The following is a 20578-nucleotide window of genomic DNA, read 5'->3' as shown; positions in this document are numbered from 1 at the left end:
TCGATCTCCTGCGCACGACTCTTTCTCTCTCTATTCCCGCGTCGGGCCGCCGAGCTGTCCTGAATGTCAAGGAGAAATGACTTAGTCGTCCATCCGTCTCTTTGTCTCCCTCTCTCACCCTCATTCACTTGTTCCCCTGCCCGCCTCTGTGGTCTCAGGAGGGCAGATAGCCAGAGGTCAGCCAACCCTCCTCTCCTCTCCAAGTCTGTTTCATTCGAACTTTCTGGCCTCCCTCTCCAGTGGGAGAGAAGGCCACTGACTGACATTTATCTTCATGCGTATGGAGTCTGCGTTCAGACTGAGAAAAGGTCTTTTGTCAGTGGATGTGTTATGTGTGTCTCTAAATGAAGACGTAGTCTTTGAGTCTGAAAAGAATATATACTTTTTTTTTATAGCGTGCTCACTAATGGTAAAAGTCTGTAAAATCGTGTATTAGCACTCGTGTTACTTTGAAGAAGCAGAAATCTCAAGAGAGGTTATTTTGTCCTCTCAAGGTCACACAATAATATTATGTACAGTAAGTTGAACAAACTCCCACTTAAGTCCCTGCAGCAGCACAGCAAGGAAAGCCACGTCTCCTCTTGTGTGATTGTGTGGAACAAATGTATCGTGGAGACCTAAAAGCAAAATCTGTCACATGTAATCATTTTCACACTTTATTTAACTTCAAGATAATGGAGCAAATGAACAAATAACCTCCGGGGTAAAGTTTTGATGCTCTTCCGAAAGCTGCTCAAAACTTTCAGTCACAGCAGTTTGGTCGATATTGACCTTGGAAGAAGTTTGACCAAAAAAAAAACACCAAGTGATAAACAGAGATGTGTTCTATTACATACTGTTTGGAGACGCCTTTAAGACACTGTTGGACTAAATCAGTGTCAAATTGTGTCAAACTCATTTTCACTGAGGGCCACATCAGCATAACGGTTACGCTCAAAGGGTCAGATGTAACCATCATACAGAATAAATGTAACCAAATGTAACCAAATATAATGTAAAATAAAGGTAACTACTCCGTAACATATTGCTAAATAACTTTCAACATTTATTACTTGTTCAAGTTACAAATATGATGCATTATAGATGTAACCTGGTCCGCGATGGTGATGCCACTTTGTGGGTAATGCAGTCCCCATTCATTGTGGGAAATGTAGTTTATGGTCAATGCACGCCTTAAAGCAGCATAGACCTATTTTAACACAGATTTTTAAGACCAATTAACCACTCGCGGGCCACATACAATGACACATAAATCTGGCCCCCGGGCCTTGAGTTTGACACATGTGGTCTAAATTGTAGTGTTTTTCCCTATTAATTTACTAACAAGATTAACTTCTTTTACAAACATAAACTTTTGAGAGGTTTGCATTTACCTTATTCATTAACTTCCATTATTTACTGAATTTAAATATAGCTGTATATCATAAATATATAATTTTATGCCAAGTGACTGTTAGTTTCTCATTTATTTGCCAACACTGTTATCTTCTACTGCTCAATAGTCATTATCTACAGTGACGCTGTAGAGCTCCAGTCGCAGTAACATCACTCATCAGCACTGGGACACACAGACGCTGTCACAGCAGGACGATGATGATGTACATTTTGATCGTTTGACCTTCGCTCGCCTCGGAGACGGAAGGAGGAAACGGTTACGTAACCACTTTACATGTGAGATTACATCCCTTCACTGTTAGTTTGAAGACCGCGATGATGACGGTCATCTGCGTCTCTGCATGAACGCGCGCTCTCGCTAATGCGCTCGTGCTGCGGTGACACCGCGTTTGTTTCGTCTTCTCAAAGGTTAGCCCCGGTGCTGCTCCCAGACCAGCAGATGGTTGCAGCCTCTCATCATCTCATCCAGATCTTACATTTAACAGCCGCAACACACATGCAAACATTCTCTGCACTTTCTTCCCCCGTTTCTCTGGGGGTTGTTTTATGGACTCATTAAGATTCTATACCGAGCTCTGCACTCATTGCTTTTATCAGTGGACTTTAACCATTACCCTCCTCCTCCTCCTCCTCCTCCTCCCTTTCTCCACATCAGCCTCCGTCCTCTCTCCTCATCCAGCAGCCTGATACCCCAGCCTGCTCCCGAGCCCTGTGAGCTGCCAGGGTGGCCAGCTGCTCAGTTCGGTTCACCCGATCACACCAATATCATCAAATGAGTCCATTTCAGTGTGGCAGGCAATATGGGACAGGAGGCTACACTACAGTGTGTTCTTTGTGCGTTCTTTGTGCGTTCTTTGTGCGTTCATGTCCTTTTGCGCGAGCATGTGTGTTAAAAAGGCGACGGCGATGTAGTTATGAGGCTAGAGAAAGAGTCAGAACGGGTTTATCAGTAAGTGGTTCTGCAGGCGGCTCATGTCTGGGGGGCATTTAATTAGATCTGGCCAATTTTCTTACTTGCCCGAGCTACAACCCTCACCCACCCCTTCTACATGTTCTTTCCTCTTGTGTCTCTCAATGTCTTATTGTACAATAATACAACAATTCACAATAGAATGCACTATTTTCAACTGTAGCCATTCAGCCAACTAGCTAGCTAGCTCTCTCTTGTCATTTGTTTGTAAAATACACTAACAAGGTGAAAGGTATCTATCTATCTATCTATCTATCTATCTATCTATCTATCTATCTATCAGCTAGCTAGCTAGATGGGGGTCGTACCTATGTTCCCCGTTTTTCCCAAAAAAGGTCCACTTTGTATGTGACAGGGGAACATAGGACCCTTTTTTTGAAAAAGGGTAGGGTTAGGATTAGGGTTAGAGAAAGGGTCCTATGTTCCCCGGTCACATACAAAGCGGGGAACATAGGACCCAGGGAACATAGGTACGGTCCCGCTAGCTAGCGCTCTCTTGTCATTCGTTTGTAAAATACACTAACAAGGTGATAGGTATCTATCTATCTATCTATCTATCTATCTATCTATCTATCTATCTATCTATCTATCTATCTATCTATCTATCTATCTATCTATCTATCTATCTATCTATCTATCTATCTATCTATCTATCTATCTATCTATCTATCTATCTATCTATCTATCTATCAGCTAGCTAGCTAGCTAGCACTCTCTTGTCATTCGTTTGTAAAATACACTAACAAGGTGATAGGTCTGTCTATCTATCTATCTATCTATCTATCTATCTATCTATCTATCTATCTATCTATCTATCTATCTATCTATCTATCTATCTATCTATCTAAAAGAATAAGAAAATAATAACATGGACATCTGTGTTCAAAACACTCAACAAGCGTATATAAATGTAATGTAATGTTGAATGTACCGTATGTACGTTTTTATATGATGTAAATATTATATTCTGTCTATATTCTATCACCTCACTGGCAGCTGCTCCTCACACGCTGTGTTTAAAGAAAGTTGGTGGGCCATGTTTTCATTATAACATGATATGAAGTGGTGGGCCGCATGTCATCGTTTTGGGAAAGAGGGGACGTTTTTGGGCTGCTCCTCACATCTTTAAAGGGCTTTTTTGTGACCTGGTTCTAGGGTTAGGGTTAGAATTGTGTTTTGGTTAGGGTTAGATGTAGCGATGGTTGAGGTGAAGGTAAAGAGCGAGGGAACGCATTATGTCCTCACTACGAATGCTGCGTGTGTGTGTGTGTGTTTTGAATATCTGCTGACATAGGCTCTGTGCCCTCGAGCGGTTCTCTTTGCTTACTTAACTCTTATTTAAAGCAGTAAATATGGCCGGGACATAAATTCGACGTCATGATTTAATCCACCCCCTCTCCTGTGTGTGTGTGTGTGTGTGTGTGTGTGTGTGTATGCTGATGCATATTAACATGGTATTAATGATGGCCTCTAATCACCAGAAGCCAAGAATTGCTGGTAGGCAAAGTTTGATGCTTTCTGTTTCAAGGCGCTCCTTGCTCTTTTGAAATATGCTCACCTTTTCATTCTTCATCAATCTCCTTTAGAGGTGGTGATATACTGCAGCTTGTGTGAGTTTTTTTTTTTTTTTTTTTTTTTTTTTTACGAGGCTGTGTAATTGGAGTTTTATGTAGATGTACTATGGCTGTTAAAGAGTCAAACATGCTCCATGTGTTACTGTGGCCTGTTCTTCCATCTTAAAGATACGTTGGAAGCCTTTGATGCAACGCCATGCAGCAGCAGGATGTGCGTCTGCAGAGCGGATTCACTGCACGATCAAGTAGACAGCCCCTGGATTTTGCCGGCTCCTTTTCAAGCGATGAGAGCGCAGCCTATTAAAAAGTGACATTTGTTGTAAAGATAATTAATTCCCTCTTTAATTTGGAGTTTGTCTCATAACCGCCTCAAGTAAAAATCCACATCGCTTGATCTCCTTCCATCTGACGTGTTTACGGCTCTCAAGGAAATCGCTTTATTTATGTGGTCGTTTAAATTTAATTTCTGCGCGATAGCAAATATTTGCTGCACTCCTCGAGGAAGTGGAAAAAAAAAAACACCTGCTATATGTGTCAAATTTAAAAATACTGTTGAATATCTTCTAGTAAAAACTATATAAAGCCACAGATTTACAGTAAAAAACTGTTTGCCGGGGGTGTGATATATATAATACTCATACTTGGGACTAAAATCCATTCATAAAACAATAACTGGTAATACTGCTGTGTCAAATCTGTTTATTTTTTGACTGAATCAAGATATGAGTTTAAAATGAGTATTAAATCACATTATTGAAAGTAACTATTTTTATAGCATGACACATAGCATGACATTATTAACTATTTATGTATTCTAATACTATCACTTTTTCATAATGATTGCTTTGCATGTTGAAAAAAATATCACCATATTTAAATGATCTCATTCAAACATTAAACACGCCCATCAAGCCCATGATCACACATGTGAAACAAATACTCAACTTTAAATACATATATGTATACACATATATATTATATTGTATTTGTGCAAAATGCTAAATAAAGAGTATTAGAGAAACAACTGCTGCAAAACAGTAATGAGATCATTTTAAAGCCGTAACTGTAAGAAACAAGTCCCCCTAGTGACGTGAATCGCAGCTGACAAGTATTTACTCCGACATTTACGAGTCCATTAAAACCATATCAGGAACCCAGAGAACAATATTCTTCTCTACATCTAACCTGCACTATGGAACCTTTTTTTTATTGGTGGTAATGGGGCAAGAGACGAGGGAGGAGTTGGGCGGCGAGGAGGTGAGGAGGTGAGGAGGTGAGGAGAGTGGGCCTGGGAGGAGGTGATGCAAATACTTGATATTAAGCTTTGAAGAGGTGCTTTTACACTTGACAATGTAATGGTTTCCCTCTGCTGCATCTCCCCTCTCCTGTGTCTCCATCATAGAGATGAACTTGTAACACACAGGCTCACCAACTTATATCTAATCAGACAATCGCATTAAGACGTGGAGACATGCTCAAGTTCAAACTGAGGATCAGACTGGGGAAGAAAGCTTATTCAAAGGACCCTAACCCTTTAAAACGGGGGTCTTAAACGCGGCCCCCCAATCGATTACATGCGGCCCCCCACTTAATATCATGTTATAATGAAAACATGGACCACGACCTCACCGTCTTTTAAACACAGTGTGTAGCTGAGGCACAGCTGCCATTGAGGTGATAGAATATAATATATGTTTTTAATAACAGTAATAATAAGACATTTGGTCATAATTATACCATTATTAAATGTATCACATACAACATTCAGTTATAAATACGCTTGTTAGGGCCCAAGCCACGAATGGCAGTGGCCGAAACGGCTCCTAGCACAAATTTTAATTACAGTTGTCCACACTATTATTCATGGAATTCAAAATAAATGTCTATTTTTGATATTAATACATTCATTTTGAATCATAAATAGTATTATTAAGTATACGTGTGATATCATGATGCAGTTGTTTTTTTTCCCCCTCTTGACCACAATAGAGGCACATTGGCCCCCAGGTCATTTGAGTTTGAGACCCCTGGTTTAAAATGATGGAAAGGCCACAGTTACTCATTACATCCGCGGTGACCGAGGGCCACTTTATCAGGCGTCATGTGTACCTAATATTGTGACCACTGAGTGTATATCAAACTAGTTTCCTCAGAACTCGGCCGCGAAGAAAGTTTTTCCCCCAACTTGTAAAGGATTCATTTTTGGGGGGCAGCTGTGCATAGAAACACTTTTTCCCTCTCTCTTGAGCTGACCTGCTTTTTTCCCCCCGCTGTTGTGTGAGATGAATGGAAGAGAGCAGTAGTCGCCGTGTGAATGGATGAAAAAGCGAAAAAGCTGAATACCTCAGGACTTCATATGGGATATGAGCCCAGTTCTCTTGAATATGATCTAATGCTGTGAGAAACGAGAGCCTCATACAGGAGACACACGAGCTAACAATGACTTCCCGGTAAAGGTCGGCTCGTTGAATTAACTTATTGTCAGCTTTTCTTTGTAATGGAGATCATCCACTGTTGAGTTCCTCACTTTAAATACAGTTTTCCCCTTATCTGTCCTCTGTCCTTTTCTTCTTACTTTCCTCCTCTCCTATCTCCTCACCTCCCCTCCTGTCCTGCAGTTACCTGGGAAACAGTTTCTGACTATACTTCTCCTTCAGCGGTGAGAGAACGAGCCAAATTTAGTAAACCCTCTCTTCCTGTGGGGACGACATAGAACTGAAGCTGCACTGAAGGGCATTAGCATTTTTCACACATTCACACGCTGTTGATTGTCCCAAATTTGTAGTGGCTGTGCACTGACGCTGTCCTAAATTCATAACCTCTTCCTCCTTACACCTGCATTGTTCTTACATGTTATTTATTATCTAGACGAATGCGCAGCAGCAAACTTGTACCAGAAATCATGCACAAAACTTGTTAATCCTAAAACTAACAAGTCTTCAAGCGTCACTTGTGTCCAGGATGAGAGTCATTTAACTCTGATGTTTTCATTTATTTATCTATTTTCTGTTTGAGGTGATCCTTTACTAAAAGTTTGTGTTGGACTGAGGCCACGCTGGCTTGATGAGATCAGTACAGTATTTCGGAATCATTTAAAGCGGACCTAGACCGGACCCAATTAACGCTGTTGTTTAGTGTGTATCTGCGTCATTACCTTGTTTACGAAAGCCCTGAAGGTTTAAAACAAACAGTTCACCCACTGCTGAGAACGCTGTGTTTTATTGTAATCTCGGGCTCAGCGAGATCTCTGAAAAAACCTGTTCCGGTTACGTAAACAACAGTTCTCTGGAACAGCAGATCCTCCTGCTCTGGGCACTAGTCCGGGCACATCCGGTTGCGTACATTGAACCGCAGAAGAAGAATAACGTACGTTGTGGAGGTGTTTCACGAGCGTCAGTGTCTTCTGACTCCGGGTCAAAGTCATAAAAAGGACTGCGGCGGGGAGTCGTGAAGAAGCTATTTTTAAACACTGTTAAAACAATGTTTTGATAATGAGGAGCAGTGCAACCACCGTTCCAGAGGGGGGAGCTGCGCCTCTGAGAGCGGGTGTGCTGAATATGTCACTTCCTGGTACTGGCCAATCACAAGACAGTTGGGAAGGCTCTACGCTGGCTGGCCAAACACAACACACTGTCTTCTGGGTGTGAGATTTATGTCTGAAATATCGCGGCTCAGGAGATCGTCAGAAAAGACAGATTTCTATTGGCTCGTTTACAGCAACTAGGAGGTTTTTGACCATAAAAACAAGTTAATGTATGTAAGTAGACCTCCATAACTAACATATATGTGCAACAGGACCACTCTATGTGAGCTTTAAATCTGTCCTGTACCTGTTTTTACAAGGCGTTTATTGTGAAATATTTCGAGGAACGGCAGATTCGCAGCTTCATAGTAGAGAGTTTCACCATATGATGGTTATAGGAACAGTTGTTCCCGACTCTCCTGCTCGGCCACCTGGACGCATCGCACAGCAAACGCCTTGCTTTCTGCAGCTGCTGACACGTTGCAGAGCTCCTTACCGAGCTGTGCACGGTTTCAAGGAAGTATAAGGTAGTTACCTCCATATGCAGGTTGCGTTCAAAGAGAACGGTGCGACAGGCAGTGACAGTTTAAAAGCCTGTTGGAGCCGAATTGCCACTAAACACCTGAAAGCAATTAAATCTACGACAAGCACAGGGTGATGCGCCCTGTGTTTACTAGTCATTCTGTATGATTTTAATGTGCGTGTGTGTGTGTCCTGTCGTGCATGACTTCTAATTCACTGCCACTTACTAAACACCATGAACGGCAATTAGTTTGTCGTTCGTTCATTTAAACAACACGTGTGTGCGGCATTTTTTTCACACTGCCTATTGCAATACAATGGGGTTAAGTGTCTAGTCCAGGGACACATTAGCATGTAGGCTAATGGTTTGTGGATTGAAGCCACAACCTTCTGGTTAACCATTTAACACCTATGTCTCAAAATGTCTGTCTGCAACAGGGTCAGAAGTGCTTTTGCCCAGTTTTCCAGAATAACTTTCTATACATGACGGTTATTTACAGTTTACTGCATGTTAAAATAGTGTATTAACAATATAAAATGTTGTAGTATTTAGAAAAAAAAAACACCGTAGTTCTACATGAACACCAGATTTTGTGTGCTAAATTTGAAATTTGAACCGTATAACACATCTGTAAAATAACATTTGTTTAATTTTTTGTCTCAATGTTCTAAAACAGGTAAAAAATAATAATAATGGAAACTTTGTACAGGAGTTTTCCCAACTCAGCTTTCAGAAAGGGTTGGAATTTTTTTCAGATAGCACAAACCGTTGCATAGTTATGGCAATGCAAAATATGTGTTGTCTGTGACATGCTCTGTGTTAAAGGTCCCATATTATACCTAGTTCCCTGGTGTCCTAATGAACATGTCTGTGACATGCTTTGGTCAAAATACCATAAGGATGAAGCACCACAGCAGTTCAATCACCCTGCAGAAACAGCCCTGTTCAGAACGCTCTGTTTAGTAGTATCTCTTTAGGTCCACCTTAAAATGAAACTTAAGGGACATGAAATGACATCAGCCACAGAGGCTACTGGGAGCTAACATTTGAAAGTGATCATTAGCAGGCTCTAGCAGGCACATTGCCTATATATAACATATCCATCCACTGGACAGATAAATCCTCTGAAGCTGGAAGTTTGTGTAGAACTCTGTGCTGCACTGTGGAGCCAAGAATAGAACTTTTCGTGGACTTCCGGTTTTCAGATACTGTTGTGCTCGCCAGCACTCTCGCATGTGTTTTACGGACAAAGCGGAGCTCCGCGAGACAACAATTCCAGGAATTTAGCACATTGCGACGTTCCAATGAGCGCAGAAGTCAACATCGCGGAGGACCACAAAAACGTGAGTGAGTCCTATATTTTCACACTGATAGGACCTCCAGAGTCCCAAATATAAGGATTTAATTTATTAAAAAGTTGATTTCGCATAATACGTCCCCTTTAAAGGGTTAAAGATAACCCGCTCTACCACTGATCCACAGCTACCCGGGTGTGATCAGCTCCTTCTTGGTGTTGCTGTGTGTGAATATGTGTGTGTGTGTGTGTGTGTGTTACCTGACGGCTCAGTTAGCACACACGGGGGGCCCTGTCACTCACTCCCACAGTGAGGTGAAACATTATTCCACTGCATGCTGCCTTTGTTTTCCCTGCTCTTCCAGCCTGCATTAGGTGGGACAGTTGCTCTGGTCTCCGACATACATACGCGTGCGTGTGCAATGTGCGGTAGTGTGTAGCTGCATGATTTTCTCCCAGTCAAGTGTATCCGAAAGCTGAGACATCACCGTAGGCAGGCTCTCGCTATCTGTCACAAGGTTTCCCCCCCTCCTCCTCCTCCTCCTCCTCCTCTTCCTCCTCCTGCTGCTTTTACAGGATTAGAGATGCCACCACCATCACCACCCTTTTCTCTGTGTCTGTGTGCTTCACAGTGTGAATGGCGGAGTGTTTAGACAAAGAACAAGAAGAAGAAGAAGAAGTGTGAAATCCATCCTTTGTTGTAGCACAGGCACAGTGATATCAAGTTCATGTTTTAAAACGAGGTGATTGCAGCTAAAAGTTTTTGCTCTGTCTAAACTTATTGCCCCCGTCAGTCACAGCCTGGGCCTCTTCAGCTCCAGCATCAGGCCGCATGACTAATAGACTCATATAAAGCTGATAACAATCCTGTTTGTGCTGGTAATTGTGCGAGGGCGGCAATTTCCATCCATATTAGTCCATCACTCCTGAGCCGATAAGAAGCAGGGAAACCTTCCCATAAACAGGCTGGAGTTAGAGCCATTAGATCAAGAATTGTCTGCGTTCACGGTTGTCACTTTGAGTGGATGTCAAAAAATATGTCATGTGATGTGTCTGGACGCTGGCACTGGATCCTATACTCAGTGCTTGGAAAAATGGGAAAAAATGGACGTGGTATGGTGGAATAATATGAAAATGAAACTTAGCTCATTTTCCAGGCGATTACAGGATACTCAAATGACTCATTATACATTACGGCATTACGAAGACATAAAAGATGTTTGTGCTCGAATTTCTCACAGAGTGGGAACGGAACACTCGTTCACGCAATTAAAACCCAAGGTCCCCCCCAAAAAAAAGGGAGACCATGAAACATCTGTGGTATCTTCGCAGCTGAAAACAAAGCTGATGCGAAAGTTTTTCGAGCCACAACAGTAAAAGAGTAACATAAAAAAAAAGTAAGTAGAAAAAAGTAAAACAATTTAATATTTAAATACGCAGTTTGGTTTACAATAGAAGACTTGTATGTCAGTTAGACTGAGTCCATTATTTACAGAGAGTTAGCCACGAAACGGTGTACGCACTGCTACTCATTATCAAAACATTGTTTTAACAATGTTTAAAAAGGACTAGTGAAACACCTCCGCATCCAACATTCTTCTTCTTCTTCTGCGGTTCAATGTACGCAACCGGATGTGTCCGGACTAGTGCCCGGAGCAGGATGATCCACTGTTCAGTAGAACTGCTGTTTACGTAACCAGAACGGGTTTTTTTCAGATCACAGATCTCGCTGAGCCCGAGATTACAGTACAACACAGCGTTCTCAGCAGTGGCTGAACCGTTTGTTTTGAACCTTCAGGGCTTCATAAACGACGTAATGCCACAGACACACACCAAAAAACTGCGTTAATTGGCACTTCCGTTCTATGGGAGCTTTAACACCTTTTTTTTTTTATTAAATTCTTTTTTTATTATGATTTTCAGGTCCAAACAAACAGTAGTAATACCAATCTTACAATACACATACTTCAAAGTTAGTCAATTGACAATGTACAATTGTAGTTCACGATAAAGTGTCACAGACACAATAAGCAGTGTAAAATTGTGCAAGGACCCATTAGGCATTCACCCAACCAATAATATACACAAATAAACTTTTCTTTTTTTTGTAAATATAGTAATATAAGAACAAGAAACTAATAAACAAAAAACAAACAAACAACAACAACAAAAAAAAAACATTTTGGGGTAAACCTCAATACTCTGTAGAACCCTCTACTGAGGGAATGTAAAGAATAACAACAAAGACACAGAAATCCACTTTTAGACAAATGATGGCCGTATTGGTGTTATAAAGATTATCCATCTCTCCCATTTTTTCAAAAAACTTCCCTGTTGTAGTCTCAGAGCAAAAGTAATCCTTTCCATCTTAAAAATATCATAGATTATGTCAAACCATTCCTCTACCGTAGGTTTCCCTGGTTTTAACCACCTTCGAGTGATAGCTTTCCTGCTAGCAGCACTTAGGATCCGGAATAAATATTTGACATTCGAAGAAACATTATCTGATGTTATGGCACCCAAATACAAAGACTCAAATTTAAATTACTTTAACACCTTTTAAAGGATTTATAAGTGAACTTGAAAAGCACTCAGAGAGCGCAGTACTCCGGCAAGGCAGCTCAGTGCCTACAAAATACACCCTGCAGGCGCTAGTGGGTCATACATCGAGTGTTGTAACCAGTGATAGCGTCGACGGCTCGCGCTCAAAATTTGATCACATGTTTCTGGTCCCATTGCGGACATTTCATCCAAATCCGTGTGTGACTTTTGGAGTTATGTTGCAAACAGGCAGACAAACAAACAAACTCCGGCGAAAATATAAACCTCTATGAACCTCTATGGAGGAGGTCAACTACAGTAGTTAACCGGATTGTTAAGTTGGTTATTAAACCACTTATTAAGAAGAGCACTCTTCAGCTCTACTTGACAGTTTGGTATCAGGCACGTCGTGTTTCATTACTAAAGTACCTCCACTCTATATTATCTCCACTCCAGCTTCATCTCTGTAACCGAATATTGAAGTATTGAAATTCACCATTGGAACAATTGTAATTAGCGATTATGTTCTTTATTGAGAGGAAGCTCAGTATGAGTCACTGTTGTTTTTTGGCAAAGTGCCCACTAGGGCTGAACGATATATCGCATTTGCGATAATATCGCGATATGATCAAGTGCAATTTTCTAACCGCAAAGGCTGCGATTATACGCTGTTCACGTGACATGCGCGTGTAAAACATGTGATATAAATATAATGAACGAGATCGTCTAACCACAGACGCTGCACTCTGGTCACTCTGTCTGCTCCCTGCGCTCTCACATGCGCGCGTTGCGGAGGACGAGTCACGGCCCGTTTTTGTGAATGGACTAGGTGAGGGCGGATCGGTAAGGTGACTATGGAGCTTCGGCCGCTGTCCGAACAGCTGTTCAGTGACTGTGCGTGTCCAAGCGTGTGTGTGTGCGCGTGTGTCGTGCGAACGAGCTTGCGCTAATGTTAAGAACGGGGGTGGACACAACAATAAGCCGTCTACACGATTGAAGACGGCATCTCACCCAGTCAAGATCCTACACAACAAGCGCAGGTTCAAAAACCTGAGTCGTCTGGAGACACATCTGTGCCAGCGGAGAGTTTCTCTCTGCTCCGCTTTTTTTTGACCCTCATTTTTATTATCGCTGCTTTGATGTTCAATAATGGACAGTTTTTGAGCCTAAAACGACGTAGTACACTGTAGAATAGTTAGTTTCCACCCCGCATTGCTGCGGTTGCTGCTGCTGTAAAAAAAAAAAAAAAAAAAAAAATATATGTATATATATATATATATATATATATGACTTTAATGTAATATAGTATTGGCCATACTTATGATGTATTGCTTGTCCCTGTTTAATAATACAGAAGATTAAGACCTTTAAAAAATAATCGCATCGCAATCGCAATATTGGCACGAAAAATCGCAATTAGATTATTTTCCATAATCGTTCAGCCCTAGTGCCCACAATTAGAATGACGAGAAGCTGCACCTGGGTAATACACTGAGTTCACATTTAAAGGATTGTTGCAGCCTTTTGCAGTGGCTCTTCATACCTACATTGGCCTGTATAGATCTTGCTACAGTCGGACCACACTTTTAAGTGTGAGGGGTCATTTTGAGGTTTCTGTATGGCACATGATCCCCGATTAATCAAACACTCAAACACCATTCACTCACACATTCACGTTCATCCTCATATAGCACATCTTTCCATCACAACCATTCACACGCCGTCGGCGCAGCCGCTAGGAGCAACGTGGGGTTAAGTGTCTTACCCAAGGACACATCAGCATGTAGATTGGTGGAGCAGGAAATCGAACCCACAACCAAAATGATCCACTGTCGCCTGGACTAGAATAGTCTTATCACTTTAAGGTTGAGTGTGTAACATTTAGTAGGTTGTATTGGTTGAATTTGAAGTGTATTTCCGAAAAAAAAAAAAAGTTGTATAATCACTTGGGTTTCATATGTCAAAGCATAGGTTTCATGAGAATAAGTATTTAATGTGTACTTAATGTAAGAGGCTAGGTTTTCAGAGGCCGTCAACAGACTTCAGTTTAAGATCTTAGATCTTAGATAATTATCCTCATATCTTCTTAATGCACCAAATGTCAAATCACCAGAGACATTGATTATTATTCATTCACCAAACTTTAAATTGATACTACAGTCGTGCATGAGCCAACTCCAGTGTTGTTGCATAACAGACAGAGCCTCACATCTCGACAATCTCAACAATCTCAGCATCCTCGGCGTCCCACTGAGCTCTTTGAGGTGCTTTAGTTTCTTCAGTGTGTGTGTGTGTGTGTGTGTGTCTGTGTGTGTGCGCGTGTGCCACCTGTGACTTGTTGAGTGGAAAGACGTCATACTGGGAGTGATATGCTCTTTTCAGCTTCCGTGTCGTGGCCCATTGAACATATATTTTCTTCACCCAGCAGTCTCATCCCTTCTCTCTCCATACATCCATCCATCCATCCACACTTTTCTGTTTTCTTCTTCTTCTTCTTTTTTTACCTTCCTTTCCCAAACATACTCCACTTTTAACACTTTAAAAATGTTCTTGCCTCTATGAGACTGCTATCCCCTCTCCCATCTTTTTGATAGTCCACATCTACATTATACTCTTCTCTCTACGCCTCTCTTTGTACTTTCAGTCCTTTTCTTCTCACAAACTGCAATTTCTGTCTTTGAGCTGCTCCTTGTCTCCTCTGCTCTGTATCTCTTATTCTTGCTGAGTGCTTTGTATCATTTATTCCTTCTTTTTTTTTTTTTACTATTTGGCATTCAGTTTTGTTTGATTTCCGTATTCATCCCTCCCCTCCTGCTCCTTGCCTGTCTACATTCTCAACTGTAAGCATAAATCCTTGATTTAAACCCAGCTAAATAAAACATTACCCAGCATTTATGGACTCCAATCACACACCAGTCACTGAATACGAGAAGAATGTTCTCCATTAAATTTGTTGAACAGATTCTATGTATCCCTTGTTATAGGGAAACGAGGGATACATAGAATTGTAGAAGCACAACCGCCGTAAAATTCCTTGATCATAAAATGTTCATCATATCACTATTCTATCATCTTTAAAACTCTGAAGCCTGTAAACAACATTAGAGCTCAGGTAGCAGCATACTGTTTAATACAAGGCAATATGTATTTACCTGGTAAGTTCATGCTAACACAAAAGTGTTACAAAGTAATTACCAATGGTAATAAAATGGAGTAAATACGAATGAAACTATGGCCAAAATGCTGGGAATTTACCTGGTAACTATATAGTCAATTATAGTGTGTTATTGAGTAATTACTGCTGGTAATAAGAAAGTAAATACAATGCGACTATGGCCAAAATGTTGGGTAACTATATGGTAAATTCAAGTGCATTATTGTGTTATAAGCTGGTAATAAGCAGGTAGCCACAGTCCCCTAATTACTAGCTATTTACCCAGTAAATATATGGTAACAGAAATGTGTTACTAGGTATTAGCCTGTGATAAGAAGGTAAGAACAATGAAACCATGGCCAAAAATACTGGTTAATTGCCCAGTAAATTATAAAGCGTTATTGGTTATAACTACTGGTGATAAGTGGGTAAATACAGCGAATCTACAGCAGAAATACTAAATATTCTGGCAAATTATATTGTGTTATTGGAAAATTACCACTGGTAATAAGCAGGTAAGGATTTCACTGTTATTATGTATGGTAAATTAAGCTGTAGAGACCTTCCCTAGCAAGTCTCCATAATGTGAATTCATATATTATATGCTATTAGGTGATGGGTTGAATGGACCAAAAAACCTTATGGATTAAGGACATTTTGGGAAATTTAGACCTGATGTTTTATTGGCCCTTAACATTTAGGGTTAGGGTTAGATTTCTCACTTTTTAATTGGGTTTAGGTTAAGGGTTAGGGTTAGGCATTTATTTACGATGGTTGACTGCAAGGTAAGGGACTAGGGAATGGATTATGTCTGTGTGTTCTCACTACAAATACTGTGCAAACCTGTGTGTGTGTGTGTGTGTGTGTAGAGGTCCTTTAAGAAGCTTATTTGTTTTCTGGTAATGAGTTTGACCTTTACCTAACCCTCCTTCCTCATTTCTACAAGGCTCCACACTCGGCGATTTGCTCACCACATCCTCCGTAATGCATCGCTAATAGTTTAGAGTTAGCAGAAGGATTGAAAAAAATGATCTATTTCATATGGACTTGACCTTGAAATGAGGCTAATATGTTGCAGATTGCAAGAGGAAAAAAAATAAAAAAAATAAAGCTCTCCATCATAGAGAATGGAGGGAAACGGGAGCTGGAGTTGTTTGAGGTGAAAAGAATGATGGGTGGAGATGTGAAGGAAGAGAAATGAGATAAGGGGCGTGTGCAGACAGGTGGGAAGACAGAGAGGTCTGCTGATGGACAGAGGGCAATCTGTGGGAAGAAAGAGACACGGGGGGGGGAGAGACAAAGGGAGAGGGATGAGGGGGGAAGAAAGAGATTGCTGTTTTAAGGAGATTAGCTCCAAGATAGAGTGTGTGAGACAGAGAGCGTTGAGAGATGGAGTGATGGCGGGGAAGTCACAGCTGGGTAAGAAAAGAGAAAATGTGTGAGTGTGAAGAGGCTGTAAATGCTTATAGGGTTTGTTTTAGCTGCGTCTGATTGATGAGGATGTTTGCTGGCTCTAACGTCCTCAGTGCAGAAAGCGCTGATCAATTGAATGTCGCCCAAAGAGGATAAAAAAAAAAAAAAAAAAAAGAGGGCATGCACCATAAAACCACTGCTCAGGTTATTTAAAGGTACAATATGTAGTATCTGTAGGTTTATATAACCCAAAATCCACTTTTTTATACATATTATGTGCTCCTGCATTGTCTAGTCGCTGTATAATAGTTTTTGTTTCATTTTCGTAGTGTTTCAAAAAGTCATGTAAAATAACGTGGTCGCGGGCCGCGGTTGCATAGCCACTGTTAGCAGCGAGACGCCATGTTTCTACCGGAGCCTGTAAGGACAAACGCAGGAGAGAACAAATCAAGCGTCTCTTTACTTGTAGCTGAAGTCCCGCCTCCTCTCTCTCCGCTTCGTCTGCTACGGCCGCGGTAGCTCCGCCCTCTCCCTCGCCTCACGAACCTCATCTGCTGACACGGAGAAAGACGACGAGGACGACATTTGACCGGCTGAGGATACCGTAGCGCTCAGGGAAGGGAGGGGGTGAGCAGAGCAGCAGGTCTTTGTTGTAAATTTCAGCCTCTCCTCTAGATGGCACTATAAACTACTTATTTCCCCTTTAAAGGGCCCATCCGTTGTTTTTCTACACATAGACCTGACAACACCACTGATACTATACTAATCAAACTAATGACGCAAATGCGTTCTCTGACTATTTCATTCACCGTCCTTGATTTGTTCTGGTTTTTATTTTTTTGGTGCATATACTCAGTCAGGTGGTGGTCGGGTGAAACCTGAGCGCTTTTACGAGGGACCATAACACGGGGATTTATGTTCAGGGATAAACAAAAAGCCAGCAGGAATGAGCGCAAGCTGCAAGGTGATAGAGAGACAAATTGATGGGAAGAGATGCCCGGTCATCACGCCGCGTATAGCACTTTCGAAACAAAATCAAAACTCCTGTGTTTACGGTGCGTGCGGACGGCCTGGCATCGATACAGCTGAGTATAAACAAATGCAGATTTCAATCTGTGTCAGCTTTCGACACTTATTCGGAGGGAAATAAAGAGATCGGGTTGGAGAAATCCATTTTTTACGACCACTCCCCCTCGCAGCTTATTTCATCAACGTTGTTTCAGCATTACTTGGCAAAGCAGCGACTTGTGACATAATTTACTCGTGAGGATATTGGCTGCAGTGTAGCCACAACTCAACAAATGAAGCAATGCAGCAAGATGGAGCTAAAATATGACATTGACTAACATTGTGTAAATACTCAAACTCATAAATGCCTCGACATTAAAATCACTGCTCTTTTTATAGCTGTTGTTTTTAGCCATTTATTTTGGGTCAATATGATACGGGAATATACAATTTAAGGGTTAGTTTTTACGCTGAAATTATTTTTGCTTCCATCCGTCCATTCATTCTTCTACTGCTTTATCTACTTTGACAGTGAGCTGACTTTCTTCTCAAAAACAAAAAGTATCTCAGAATGACTTGAAATTTGTCATCTTTATAGTCAGCATCGCCCTGAAAAAGGATCCGTTGAAAATATTTGCTAACCTCTTGAGGAATAACTTTCATGAATTTTTGAAATTCAGGAAATTTGACACTTTGCACTTTGACAGTGACCTGACTTTCTTCTCAAGAACAAAAAGTATCTCGGAATGACTTGAAATTTACCATCATGATAGGACTGTGTTCCATTTGGTTAGAGTTCCAAATATTGGATTAAACCTGATGAAAACTTACACTGAATACCTTGTCCCTCCTTTAACCTTTCTTTGGACTTTGCTCCAGTTTATTTTTGTATTTTTTATCCCTGCATCTTGCCACTTCCCCCCCCGTCATCCTCTGTATCTTCTGCAGCCGTATTTTTGTCGACCTGATCTACTTTGTAGTGTTGCTATAGCTACTGATTTTAGAGAAAAGGGCCACTGGCAAAAAAAAACAAAAACAGCAGGAGGCTTTGAGAGATTGAGAGATTTAAATGAAAGTCAGGTTAGGACCATCATGTGGTACCTGAACTTAATGCTGAAGCTGAAACATACAAACACAAAGACATTCTGTGTAGAGGGTTAGCAGTGCTGGAGATGAAATACAAACCTTTTGGGAGGAAAAATATTACAAATATAAAGATAAAAATGTAGATATGTGAAGATACATTAAAAACAAGTGTCATGAAATGAAAGACAAATCAAATGAAAGACAAAATCAGCCAAATATTTGTTGGAATAAAAACAATTCTGGTTGTTTAAAGGACGATTTCTTAGTTCCTTGGTCGCCAGAAGATAAAGTCAGCAAAATGTAGGATTTCTGATTAAAAGCCGAGCTGCTGCATTTTAGACAGATTGAAGTGGTTTGATCTAAACAAGCAGTAACGTAATCAAAGCTAGATTAAAGATAAAAATCATCAATAATCATCTCCATCTCAGTCTTATTGTCACTGTAGATATGAATTTTGCAATGTTCGTCAGGTGGAAAAAAAAGCAAAGCTTGTACAGTTTTCTGTTTATTTCTGTGTGACCCTGACCATGTGCTGTGGTTGATGGAGAAGGAAAAGCTTTATTCTGCTGATTCCCTTGTTTTTTTTTTGTTTTTTTGCCATTGAATTATTCATTCGGGCAACGGAACTCTTTCATCCTTCTCTGCACCATTCCACCTCCTCTCTGTCTCCACTGCCTTTCAGTTTGACTAAACACAACATTTTATCATCCCCCCCCCCCACCATGCCCATCTCTATTGTCTCTGTTTCTTTTCTCCTTCCTCTGTACATTTATGCTTCTTCTAGATGAAACTTTTTTTCCTGAATGTGCATTTTTAATAAGTTTTCCTTTAATTTTCCATCTTTTTAAGACAATCTCTCGTTTCCCACCACCCTATTGCGATGCTAACCGAAAAAAAGCCAAAAAGTGAGATCATTTCTGTGAGAAACCCAGAGGTGTCACTGCATGTGAGAGATGACATGGTGAAGGATGAAGAAGAGGGAGGGAGTAAAAAAAAAAAAAAAAAGAAGGCATGACTGAACACCAAATGTGTTTGTGCTCTTCCGATACAAAGCATCGTATTGTCTGGAACTCCAGACTGACCTGGAACGTGCTGGCTGCATGTGGAGAGTAAATAAAGGCTCATTTTCTCTGCTCCCAATAACACAGGCCCTGCTCAGGTGTGCTGTGGCTGTATGGGTGAGTGTGTTCGTTAATGTGGCCTTAAAGCTCCCATAGAACAGAAGTACCAATTAACGCTGTTTTTTTTTAGTGTGTATCTGCGCCATTGCCTCGTTTATGAAGCCCTGTAGGTTCCGAACAAACAGTTCAGCCACTGCTGAGAACGCTGTGTTTTATTGTAATCTCGGGCTCAGCGAGGTCTCTGAAAAAAACCCAGTCCCGTTACGTAAACAGCAGTTCTCCTGAACAGCAGATCCTCCTGCTCCGGGCACTAGTCCGGGTTCATCCGGTTGCGTACATTGAACCACAAGAAGAAGAATAACGTCCGTTGTGGAGGTGTTTCACGAGCGACAGTGTCTTCTGACTCCGGGTCAAAGTCGTAAAAGGGACTGCGGCGGGGAGTCGTGACAAAGCTATTTTTAAACACTGTTAAAACAATGTTTTGATTATGAGTAGCAGTGCATCCACCGTTCCAGAGGGGGGAGCTGCGCTTCTGAGAGCTGGTGTGTTGATTACGTCACTTCCAGGTATTGGCCAATCACAAGACAGTTGGGAAAGCCGTAGTTGGCTGGCCAATCACAACACAGTCTGTCTTCTGGGTGTGAGATTTCAGTCGGAAACAGCGCGGCTGACGAGAGCTTCAGTGAGGAGAGATTTCTATCGGCTCGTTTACAGCAACTAGGAGGTTTTTGACCATAAAAACAAGTTAATGTATGTAAGTAGACCTCCATAACTCACATATATGTATGATAGGACCACTCTATGGGAGCTTTAAACCATGTGATATTGTCGCAGGTTTTTACATTTATTTGCAATTATCGGGACAGCCCTGATGACGAGGAGCCTTGTTTATAAAGCTTGCATATGCCACTTTGTGCAAAGTTTGGGATTTATAAAAAAAAACACAACTTGACGGGCGTGCTGTCTTTTTACGGAA

Source organism: Microchirus variegatus (genome assembly GCF_963457635.1).
Source record: "Microchirus variegatus genome assembly, chromosome: 3".
In the NCBI taxonomy this organism is placed as follows: Eukaryota; Metazoa; Chordata; class Actinopteri; order Pleuronectiformes; family Soleidae; genus Microchirus; species Microchirus variegatus.
Note: the sequence above shows the minus strand (reverse complement) of the source record.